Raw genomic sequence first — 10,043 nt, 5'->3', positions numbered from 1 at the left:
CTCACCATCAATGCAAAAATTGTTAAATATTTACTCCCATAGTCTTCCTTGCAGATAGGAACATGAGTCTTCTTTGCAGATAGCCACATGATCCTGTTCTAACCATGAGATAGAAGCAGAAGTTGAAAGTTTTTAGAAACCTTATGCTTTCACGATGAATGAAACCGAGAGGATCAACTTGGGATTTTTCCCTCCTCCTCCCGTGTGCTATAAATACAAACATGATGGCCAGAACAGAGGCAGCCCTCGTGGTAACCATGAGAGAAAGCCAAGAAAATCACAGTGACATCTGCCTGAACATGACTGACCCATTGAATCCAGGCCAGCAACTTTCTCTCTCAGAGCTTCTTGTCCTTTTTTAAAAACTCAACATTTGAAGGTATTATCATCAAGTTTTCTGGCTTTTTTTTTTTTTTTTTTTTTGCCACTGAGCACAATCATAATTGATACCCGGAAAGTCTCAGTACCTTTAATATGCTAATGTGTATTTTGAATCTCCAAGAGGTGAAGAGAACATGCACCAATTCCAAACTTGTATGACTCAGATACCATTTTTTAAAAAATAATTGTTATGGGATTAGTGTTTCAGGTACATCCCTTGGGAAACTCTGGGTTAGGGGATCACAGGCCTGGTGTGATGGCTGGACGCTATGGGAGGGGGCCATGTTCATGCCCTGGATAATCCCTTCCTTTGGAGCGTAAGACCTGTCACTTGCTTCTAACCATTAGAATATGGCAAAGTAGATGGGATGCCACCCCCATGATTATGTCATAAGATACAGAGAGGGAAAGAAAACAAGATATACATACATAATATATAGGTAGTTCCATCTTGCTAGCATGTACAGCCGCAAGAAACTGAATTCTACCAACAACCACAGGAGCTTGGAAGGGACCGCAACTTCAGGTGAGACCACCGCAGCACCGACCAACAGGGCAATTGAATTGCAGCCCCGTGAGATCCTAAGCAGAAGAGTTAAGCTGTACTCAGAGTTCTGATCCACGGAAGCTAGGAGATGATCAGTGTGTGTGTTGTTTTAAACACTAAGTTTGTGGTCATTGTTACACAGCAATTGAAAACTAGTACACCCGGGAAAGTGCCGGCTCTCAATGCAATGCTATGGCTTGTAGGTCAGTTGTTATATGGGGTCTGGGGCTGATGAAGTTCAGGCTTTCTCCTATAGTTCATCTGCTTTCCTTCTAGCACATTGTCCTCAAACACAGCTGCCCTAACCTAGCAAGCTCTTTCACATCGAAAACCCTCAATAAATGAAACTGCTCCAAATACAGGCCATTCTGCCCTGAGTTTTGTCACCTCTTATTGGCCTTTGAGTCTTTAGAAATACAAAGTTGCCTTGTACAGAGGGTTCATTCCATGTTCTAGCTACTTGGAGAGAAAATGTCTTCCCTGGGGGGCTTGGACATTATTCTTGGAGACTATTTTACCCCTCAGATTAGAGAAGCTTGTTTCCTGGTATTTTGGTTATTTATCATTCTTTCCTGTTCTCATTTGAGATTCAAAATATATGCCTTCCTGTGAAACTTCCAGAAGAGGAATTGATGGGTGAGAGTAGCAAAGAGGCTTTGTGGGATCCTTTTCACAGGGATATTTCCAAACCTTTTTTAGTAAAAAAAAAAAAACAGTCCATTTACCTGAGTTTTTAATATTTTGCCTTTTGCTGCAAATATTAAAGTCTGTGGCTTCAGACATCTATTTAGCAGATGCGTATTTGCTACTTACTCGGTTATTCCTTTCATTAACTTTTTCTAGACTCCTGTTTCACCTGAGGCACAGAAGCTTTCCTTTGTTCACCGTTGCCAGCAGTTATTGGACAGTGGCTGGGATTACCTGTCAGAATTCACAGGTGAGCTCCACTCTGCACAGGGCCATGAAACCCTCCTGCTCAATCCACCCCGGCTCCCCTCCATCTGTTCACACACATCTGTCTTCTTTTCTATCAAGTCACAGACAGAAGATTTGTCTACATAGAAATTTAAAACTGCAGCATAGTGTTTTTTTTTTTAAAAAAAACAAACAAATCAAGACTATCATTAAAATCAGAGTGGAAAGACCAGCCACAAAGATTTTGCAAAATTCTACAAAAAGAAAAAAAAAGACAAAGGGTTAATACTCCTGTTATAAAATGTGCACTTACTTTTCAGTAAGAACTAAAAGGTCACATTGAAAAATTGGGAGGACATGACTGTGTAAATCTGAGAGAAGAAATATAATTGCCCAAGAACTATGAAAAGATAATGATATTTCAACTTACATTAATCAGCGAAATGCACATTTTATTTAAATTTAAATTTTACATTGTATTGGAACAGTTTTAGATTGGCAAAGAATAAACAGAGTGATAAAACCAAGTGTAGGAAAGATCTAGAAAATATGAGCGATTTCACATCCTGCTGTTAGGACTGTAAATGGATACAACACGTTAGGAAGCCGTGGTTGAAATTGTGCCTGTGTTCAGTACCACCACTGATGCAGATCTTGGTGTATTTTGTTTGTTTGTTTGCTTTTTGTTTTTTGAGACAGAGTCTCACTCTGTTGCCAGGCTGGAGTACAATGGCATGATCTTAGCTCACTGCAACCTCTGCTTCCCAGGTTCAAGTAATTCTCCTGCCTCAGCCTCATGAGTACCTGGGACTATAGGTGCACACTACTGCACCAGGCTAATTTTTGTATTTTTAGTAGAGACGGGGTTTCATCACGTTGGCCAGGCTGGTCTCGAACTCCTGACCTCAGGTGATCCTCCCACCTCAGCCTCCCAAAGTGCTGGGATTACAGACATGAGTTAGCACCACCGGCCCCACTGATGTAGATCTTTTATTTCTTCAGATTGAGATGTATCCACCACATATTGCTGAACAGAAAACATCCTAAACAACACAATTCTAGTTATCTAAAACTCACACCATATGCATGTAAAGTTGCATACAATGTATGGTTAAATCTCTAAAACATACCAAGAGACGTGTTCATGAGGATGGTCTCAGTAGCTCTTTCTGGCTCGTGGGATTTGGGGGTATCTGGTTCTCACCTCCCAAGTTTGAGAGACCAGCCTGTTCCCATCCATCTCTAGTTCAGTGACAACAGCCCACAGCCTTTTCACTTCCCCTTCTGGTGTCCGGCTGACCTGCATTCTCTGGGCACGTTCACCATGGGAAAAAAAGATTGGGTAGTGAGGCCATTCACAAGAAGCAAAGAAAACTTGGGTCTATTGAGAGAAGAGAAAAAAACATTCATTTTATTTTAAAATTTATATGTATTTTAAAGACATCTTTAAAAATAACATCTAGGCTGTTGCCCAGGCTGGAGTGCTGTGGTGCAATTTTGGTTCATTGCAGCCTCTGTCTCCTGGGTTCAAGTGACTCTCCTGCCTCAGCCTCCCAAGTAGCTGGGACTACAGTCATGCACCACCACACCTGGCTAATTTTTGTATTTTTAATAGAGATGGGGTTTCACCATGTTGGCCAGGCTGGTCTTGAACTCCTGACCTCAAGTGACCCACCCACCTTGGTCTCCCAAAGTGCTGGGATTACAGGAGTGAGCCACTGTGCCTGGCCGCTAATTTTTTTATTTTGTTTTTTTGTAGAGATGGCATCTCTCTATATTGCCCAGGCTGGTCTCAAACTCCTGGCCTCAAGTGATCCTCCCACCTCGACTTCCCAAAATGCTGAGATTACAGGCATGAGCCACTGCACCTGGCCTCATTTATTTTAAGATCAAAGAAAAACCTTCGAAAGCAGGAGAAGCTTCCTAGATTAGACTGCCCTAAGAAGATGAAGGATTGTTGCCTATGTGGATTTTTAATCTTTTTTTTTTTCTTTCTGGAACATTTATCTCTATATCCCATATCCTTATATTGAGCAAGAATCTTTTAAAATTTATTTGAGAATGAAAGCTTCACTTATACAACTCAGCCAAACCGCAGTAAGTTCTCTACCAGATGGTGCCCTCCCGCGCCCGCCCCCCTAACACAACCAGGATCCAGATGGGCAGTGGTCTGGGGCACAGAGCAAGTGCTGGAGCCCTGGGAACTGGGGGTGGGGGGTGGAGTTTCCTCAGCTTTCCCTTCTATTTTCTTGGAAACAACTGGGCTTATTTAAAGTTGGATGGAAATTTTTATGAAGAACAAAAATGAAAATTTAGAGAATCAGTTTGAGGTTTTGTTCTCTTGGACTCTATATTCACTATAAGGGGAAACCTAAAAATAAATAAAAGCCTTGAGTTTTCTCTGGAGAGAGTGACAACTGATACTCTAAGGTCCTTTCTTCTGCTTAGGGGCTGAAAACCCCACAGTTGAGGCAGACCAGAGTGAAGTTGGTCGTAGGAACTCTGGTGACCTAAAGGAGCGACCTTGATCCAGGCTGACCAAGGAGTGCCACCTCAAACTCTGGTTTTTAAAAGAAAATAGATGGAATTTTTTATGTCCAATCTTCTGATATGTAAATATGGGTGACTAATTGAAATATGTAAAAGATGCTGTTCGAATGAACTGGAGCAGGAGAAACCCTAGATCATCTTGCTGAGTCTGTCATTTTAGAGCTGGGAGTCTGAGGTCCAGAGGAAGAATGACTTGCCAAGATGATGCCAGAAGTGAGACCAGAGCCTGCAGCTGCTGACTCATGGTGGGGTTCTATTAATTGGCATCAACTGATGGCTTTTTCAAACAACTAAAAAATATTTAGGTTAGTTCTCTCTCTCTCTCCCTCCTTCCCTCTTTTCTTTCAATTCTTTATTCATTCATGTATATCTCTTTTTTATTCTTTTCTAGACAATTTTAATTTTGAATTCCTGTCATGTAGAAGTTATTTAGGAGAGTGTTTCTTAATTCTAAGTAGTTAAGACTTTTTAAGGTATGCTTTTGTGATAAATTTTAATTGTATAGGCTGAGGCTCAGGACATTTAGCTTGTGTATCTCCACTTTTTATATTTTATAGATTTTCTTTAGAGCCAAATATGAGATCAATTTTTACAAAGATTCCGAGGACAAAATAAAATGATTTTTATTTTTCATTGGTAAGACATTGAATTCTATGTATGTACTAAATCAAGCTTGTTAATTGTAATATTGAGATTCTCTATGTTATTTGTTTTGGTTTTACTAGATCTCCCAAATTCAGAAGTAATTGAGCCCAGGAGGGCGAGGCTGCAGTGAGCTGTGATTGAGCCACTGCACTCCAGCCTGGGTGACAGAGAAAGACCCTGTCTCAAAAAATAAATAAATAAATAAAATTCAAAAGTAGGCATATTTAAAGTAGTTTTCTATAGTATATGTGTGGGGGTATGTGTGTGCATGCATATACTTTAAGTTCTTCTTATATTGTAGTTTTTGTTTTATGTATAACTATGCTATTTGGAATATCAAAATTTATAGCTGCTAGATTTTTTCCAATATGTACATTTGACCATACCATAATGTCTGTCATAACTCCAGTAAATGCTTTTGACTTTAAATTCTACTTTGCCTGATATTAGTAGATCTGTCTACTCCTGCTTTCCTTCTAAGCATATCTGTTTGGTATCTCTTTGTCCATCGCTTTATTTTCTTTAAGTGTGTGATTATTTTAATATAAACTACACATACTAAATATAAAAAAATTAAGAAATACAGAAAAGTGTGAAGAAAGCAATGAATTACCAAAAATTATACAACCTAAAAATAATTGGTTATAACATTTGACTGACATCTTTCCAGACATCTCTCTATGCATAGAAAGAAAGAAGAATCTAGAGAAAGACAGACATGGAGGCAGAGAGAGAGACAGAGGAGACGCTGAGATAGATGAAAACAATTGTATCATGATGGTATTGACTACATGTGATGTATTTTTGAAAATAAGTACCACAATTAATTTTAAAAGAATTTAACAGGAACAAAAGCTTCAGTCAAACTGTAATTCAGATCATTGTTCTTTCCTATAAAGGAAATAAATTCTTAGAAGGTGGTACTAAATTTGAGGGAATATATGAAGTTGGACTCACTGTGGGTTCTTTATCTTTTTATTTATTGACTTTTAGGTTGAGGGGTACATGTGCAGGTTTGTTATACAGGTAAATTGTGTGTCATAGGGGTTTGGTATACAGATTATTTCATCACCTAGGTAATAAGCATGGTACCCCATAGGTAGTTTCTCGTTCCTTACCCTCCTCCCATGCGTCACCCTCAAGTAGGCCCTGGTGTCTGTCATTCCTTTCTTTGTGTCATATGTACTCAGCGTTTAGCTTCTACTTATAAGTGAGAAATGTGGCATTTGGTTTTCTGTTCCTGTGTAAATTTGCTTAGGGTGATGGCCTCCAGCTCCATCCATGTTGCTGCAAAGGGCATGATTTCATTCTTTTTTATAGCTGCATAGTATTCCATGGTGTAAGTGTATCACATTTTCTTCATCCAGTCTACCACTGGGCATTTGGGTTGATTCCATATCTTTGCTATTGTGAGTAGTGTTGTGATGAACATTCACATGCATATGTCTTTATGGTAGAATGATTTATATTCATTTGGGTGTATATCCAATAATGGGGTTGCTGGGTTGAATGATAATTCTGTTTTAAGTTCTTTGAGGAATTGCCACACTACTTTCCACAATGGCTGAACTAATTTACATTCCCACTAGGAATGTATAAGCGTTCCCTTTTCTCCACAACTTCACCAGCATCTGTTATTTTTTTGCATTGTGGGTTTTTTAAAATGTGAGTTTTCGGCCAGGCACAATGGTTTACGCCTGTAATCCCCGCACTTTGGGAGACCAAGGTGGGCAGATCACCTGAGGTCATGAGTTCAAGACCAGCCTGGCCAACATGGCGAAACCCCATCTCTACTAAAAACACATGAAGAATTAGCTGGGTGTTGTGGCACATGCCTGTAATCCCAGCTACTCAGGAGGCTGAGGCAGGAGAATTGCTTGAACCCAGGAAGTGGAGGTTGCAGTGAGCTGAGATCACACCACTGCACTCCAGCCTGGGCGACAGAGTGCTATGTCTAAAGAAAAAGAGTTTCCATATAGATGAGATTGATTGATACATGCTGGGAAAGATAAGAGATTAACATTTAGATGCACCCCTATCCTGCCCTCTTCTTCCTTCTGGTTTCGATGCTTAAATTATTTCAACTTTTCAGAGTTTGCAACATTTCATTCTGCATCTGAAATCATACCTCTCCTGGGTGTTAATAGCATTCCTGTACCCACCTGGATTCCATGCTCCCCACCAATCCCACTTCTACAGCTTCAGAATGGCAGGACTCTATTTTGATGCAAACTTTAGTTAACAAGATCTCACCATCAAGTAGATTTTTCACAAGGGCTAACAGATGTTGTATTTTCTGAGTCCTTTCACATCTGAAAATGTGAGCTCTTGCCTTTTTACCTAAGCTCCAACTGGGCTGGGTAGAATCCACTTGGGTCATATTCTCTTTTCCTTCTAGACATTTCTCCTTTGCTCTGGCACTGATTGCTGCTGGAAAGACATCTGAAACCCACCTGATTTTTCTCCTTGTAAGTGAATTATTTTTGTCCTGAATGTGAAAAAAAATTTTTTTTTAGTTTAATGGTTTAACCAGAATGTGTCTGAAGGTTTGCTGTTAAGAGTTTTTTACTAATAAGTGGTATGTGCTTTCAGTCTTGCAGATTCAGTCTTTATTCTAATTCCTATATGAGTTCACTATTGTTAAAGTAAATTAAAATGAAGAGAGACCAGGCCTGAAGAATCTCTGACTAGACAAAAGCAGTCAGGCCTCATAAGTCATCTTAACTTTGCTTAATTTGCAAACGTTAGCGAAACTTAACTTTAGCCATTTCTGGTAAATGCTTATGTTAGAAACAAAACTTAACCTCAGCCAATTATTGGCAGACAAAAAGTTTCTAATTATATAACAAGGGACTTTTGAATGCGATGAATCAAATAAGATAATTTTGCAACTGCCACCAATCAAATAATTTCTTTATCTTGTTTCCGTATTCACCCTAAAAATATTTGCCTCTGATGCTATGTCATTAGAACACTGAACATTTTTTTGGTCTGGCATACCCCAATTCATGAATTGCTTTTTCCTCAAACAAGCTCTTTAAAATGTAATTGTGTCTCCAATTTTTCTTTTACACTATTCAAATACAGATCTCTCATCCTTTTGGAATGTATTCTGGTGTAGGGTCTAAGGGATGGGTCCAGTGTCTTTTTCCTGATGATATCCAGATGTTATCTGGGCAGTTTGAGTTTGAGGTGCTGATGAAGCATGCAGGTGAGGCTGAGTTCAGGGCCACTGTGAATTCAGGGCTGGAGAGGGGTCAGGGACCAACGGACAGACCTGAGGGCCATAGTAGGGACATCTAAACAAGGAGACACATGGGATTGCAAAAGAAGGACAAGTCAGGACCAACATGCACAGGGCCAAGTTCAAAACCTTGGGAGGCCTGTACATTTAGGGAATACAAAGGAGGGAAAGAGATTGAAGAGGATGAAGGCTAAGAAAAGACCATTGGGTTGGGTCTTCAGAGATTGGCCTGTAAAGGAGATAAGCATCAGAGCTTGGCGGCGAAGGGCAAGGGAAGGAGCAGATGATAACACAAGTGAGGCAGCTCTTCCCGGAGTGGTATGACAGGAGAGGGGAAGGCGCAACTGTGAGGACTTCACAGGAGAAAGGGGTTTCTATTAGGCAGAGTGAGGCTTTAGCAATTTAGTGGACCTGTGAAAGGGGTCAGGGTGGGGAGAGGTGGAAGATAAAGAGAAGGAAAACCACAACGATGGAAAGGTGGGCAGGTAGGAGACAGGGTCATAAGGCAGGATGCAAGTAACAGAGCTTCTATCTGAACCATCTTAGGAAAAAGAGATCATTCACTGACTGGGCACGGTGGCTCACACCTCCGAGCACTTTGGGAGGCCAAAGCAGAATTGCTTGAGCCCAGGAGTTCAAGACCAGCCTGGGCAATATGGTGAGACCCCTGTCTTTATAAAAAAAAATTTTTTTAATTAGCCAGTTGTGGTGGTGGGCACCTGTGGTCCTAGCTACTCGGGATGCTGAGGTGGGAGAATCATTTATGCCCAGGAGTTCGAGGCTGCAGTGAGCCATGTTCATGCCATTGTACTCTAGTCTAGGTGACAGAGAGATACCCTGTCTCAAATAATAGTAGTAATAATAATAATTTTAAAAAGAGATCATGGTGAAACCCTGTCTCTACTAAAGATACAAAAAATTAGCCAGGCGTGGTGGCACGTGCCTATAATCCCAACTATTCGGGAGGCTGAGGCAGGAGAATCGCTGGAACCCAGGAGGCAGAGATTACAGTGAGCTGAGATCACACCATTACACTCCAGCATGGGCAACAGGGTGAGACTCTGTCTCAAAAAATTAAAAAAAAAAAAAAGATTATTTATTGCCTCATGTAACCAAACCAAAAGATGGGAAAGGAGAAAAAGGAAGCAGAACTAAGGACTCAAATGTTGCCAAGTTCTGATTTCCATCGCTCATATCTGCTTCTCTGCAGATTGGCTTTAACGTGGCTTTCCCACACAGCAGGGAGCATGGCTGCCAGCTTTCGCAGGCCTCGGGTTGGCAGTTCCCCCGGGAAAGAGGCAGTGTATGAGGTGCTGAGAGTGATGTTTCTGGAGTTAGACTGCCTGGGTTTGAATTCTGGCTCTGCCATTTACTCGGGCAAATTCCTTTACCTTTCTGACCTTAGATTCCTTATCTGTAAAATGAGGTAATCACAGAATCTACTTCATGACTGCTATAGAAATTAAAGAGGATGATGCAACAGTGCTGACACTTAGTGGGTGCTCACTGTTCATAATTGCTAAGTGTTACAGCTGCTTTTAGCATCATCATCATCATTATTATGGAGCTGAGTCTCTTCTGCTGATGTTAACGTGAACACCTTCAGGGAAGAACCTCGACCGGCCCATCTTGGGTCAAGTGCTCACTCCCATGGTCAGGGGGATGGGAAACCGTGATGGGTTGTCCCAACTGAAACCACATGGGTGGCTGGGGATGGGGCGTAGGTACCTGAATGAAGGAAAGTCTTCCTCCAAGGGAAGG

General features: G+C 40.9%; 1 long non-coding RNA gene across 3 annotated transcripts in view; it reads left to right on the top strand.

Moving 5' to 3' along the window:
• The first annotated feature begins 3,161 nt into the window (after positions 1-3,161).
• The window catches only part of LOC129493474 (uncharacterized), a 55,806-nt gene continuing 48,924 nt past the window's right edge, over positions 3,162-10,043 (top strand). Inside the window, exons 1-2 of one of the 3 annotated variants that reach the window (XR_010120992.1) lie at positions 3,162-4,698; positions 7,437-8,940. This is a non-coding gene — a long non-coding RNA (uncharacterized lncRNA). The remainder of the gene's footprint in view (positions 4,699-7,436; positions 8,941-10,043) is intronic. The other 2 variants (XR_010120991.1, XR_010120993.1) reach the window with 2 other exon arrangements.

The sequence above is a fragment of the Symphalangus syndactylus genome, chromosome 1 (genome assembly GCF_028878055.3).
Source record: "Symphalangus syndactylus isolate Jambi chromosome 1, NHGRI_mSymSyn1-v2.1_pri, whole genome shotgun sequence".
Classification (NCBI taxonomy): Eukaryota; Metazoa; Chordata; class Mammalia; order Primates; family Hylobatidae; genus Symphalangus; species Symphalangus syndactylus.
Note: the sequence above shows the minus strand (reverse complement) of the source record. Positions and strands in the feature narration are given on the sequence as shown.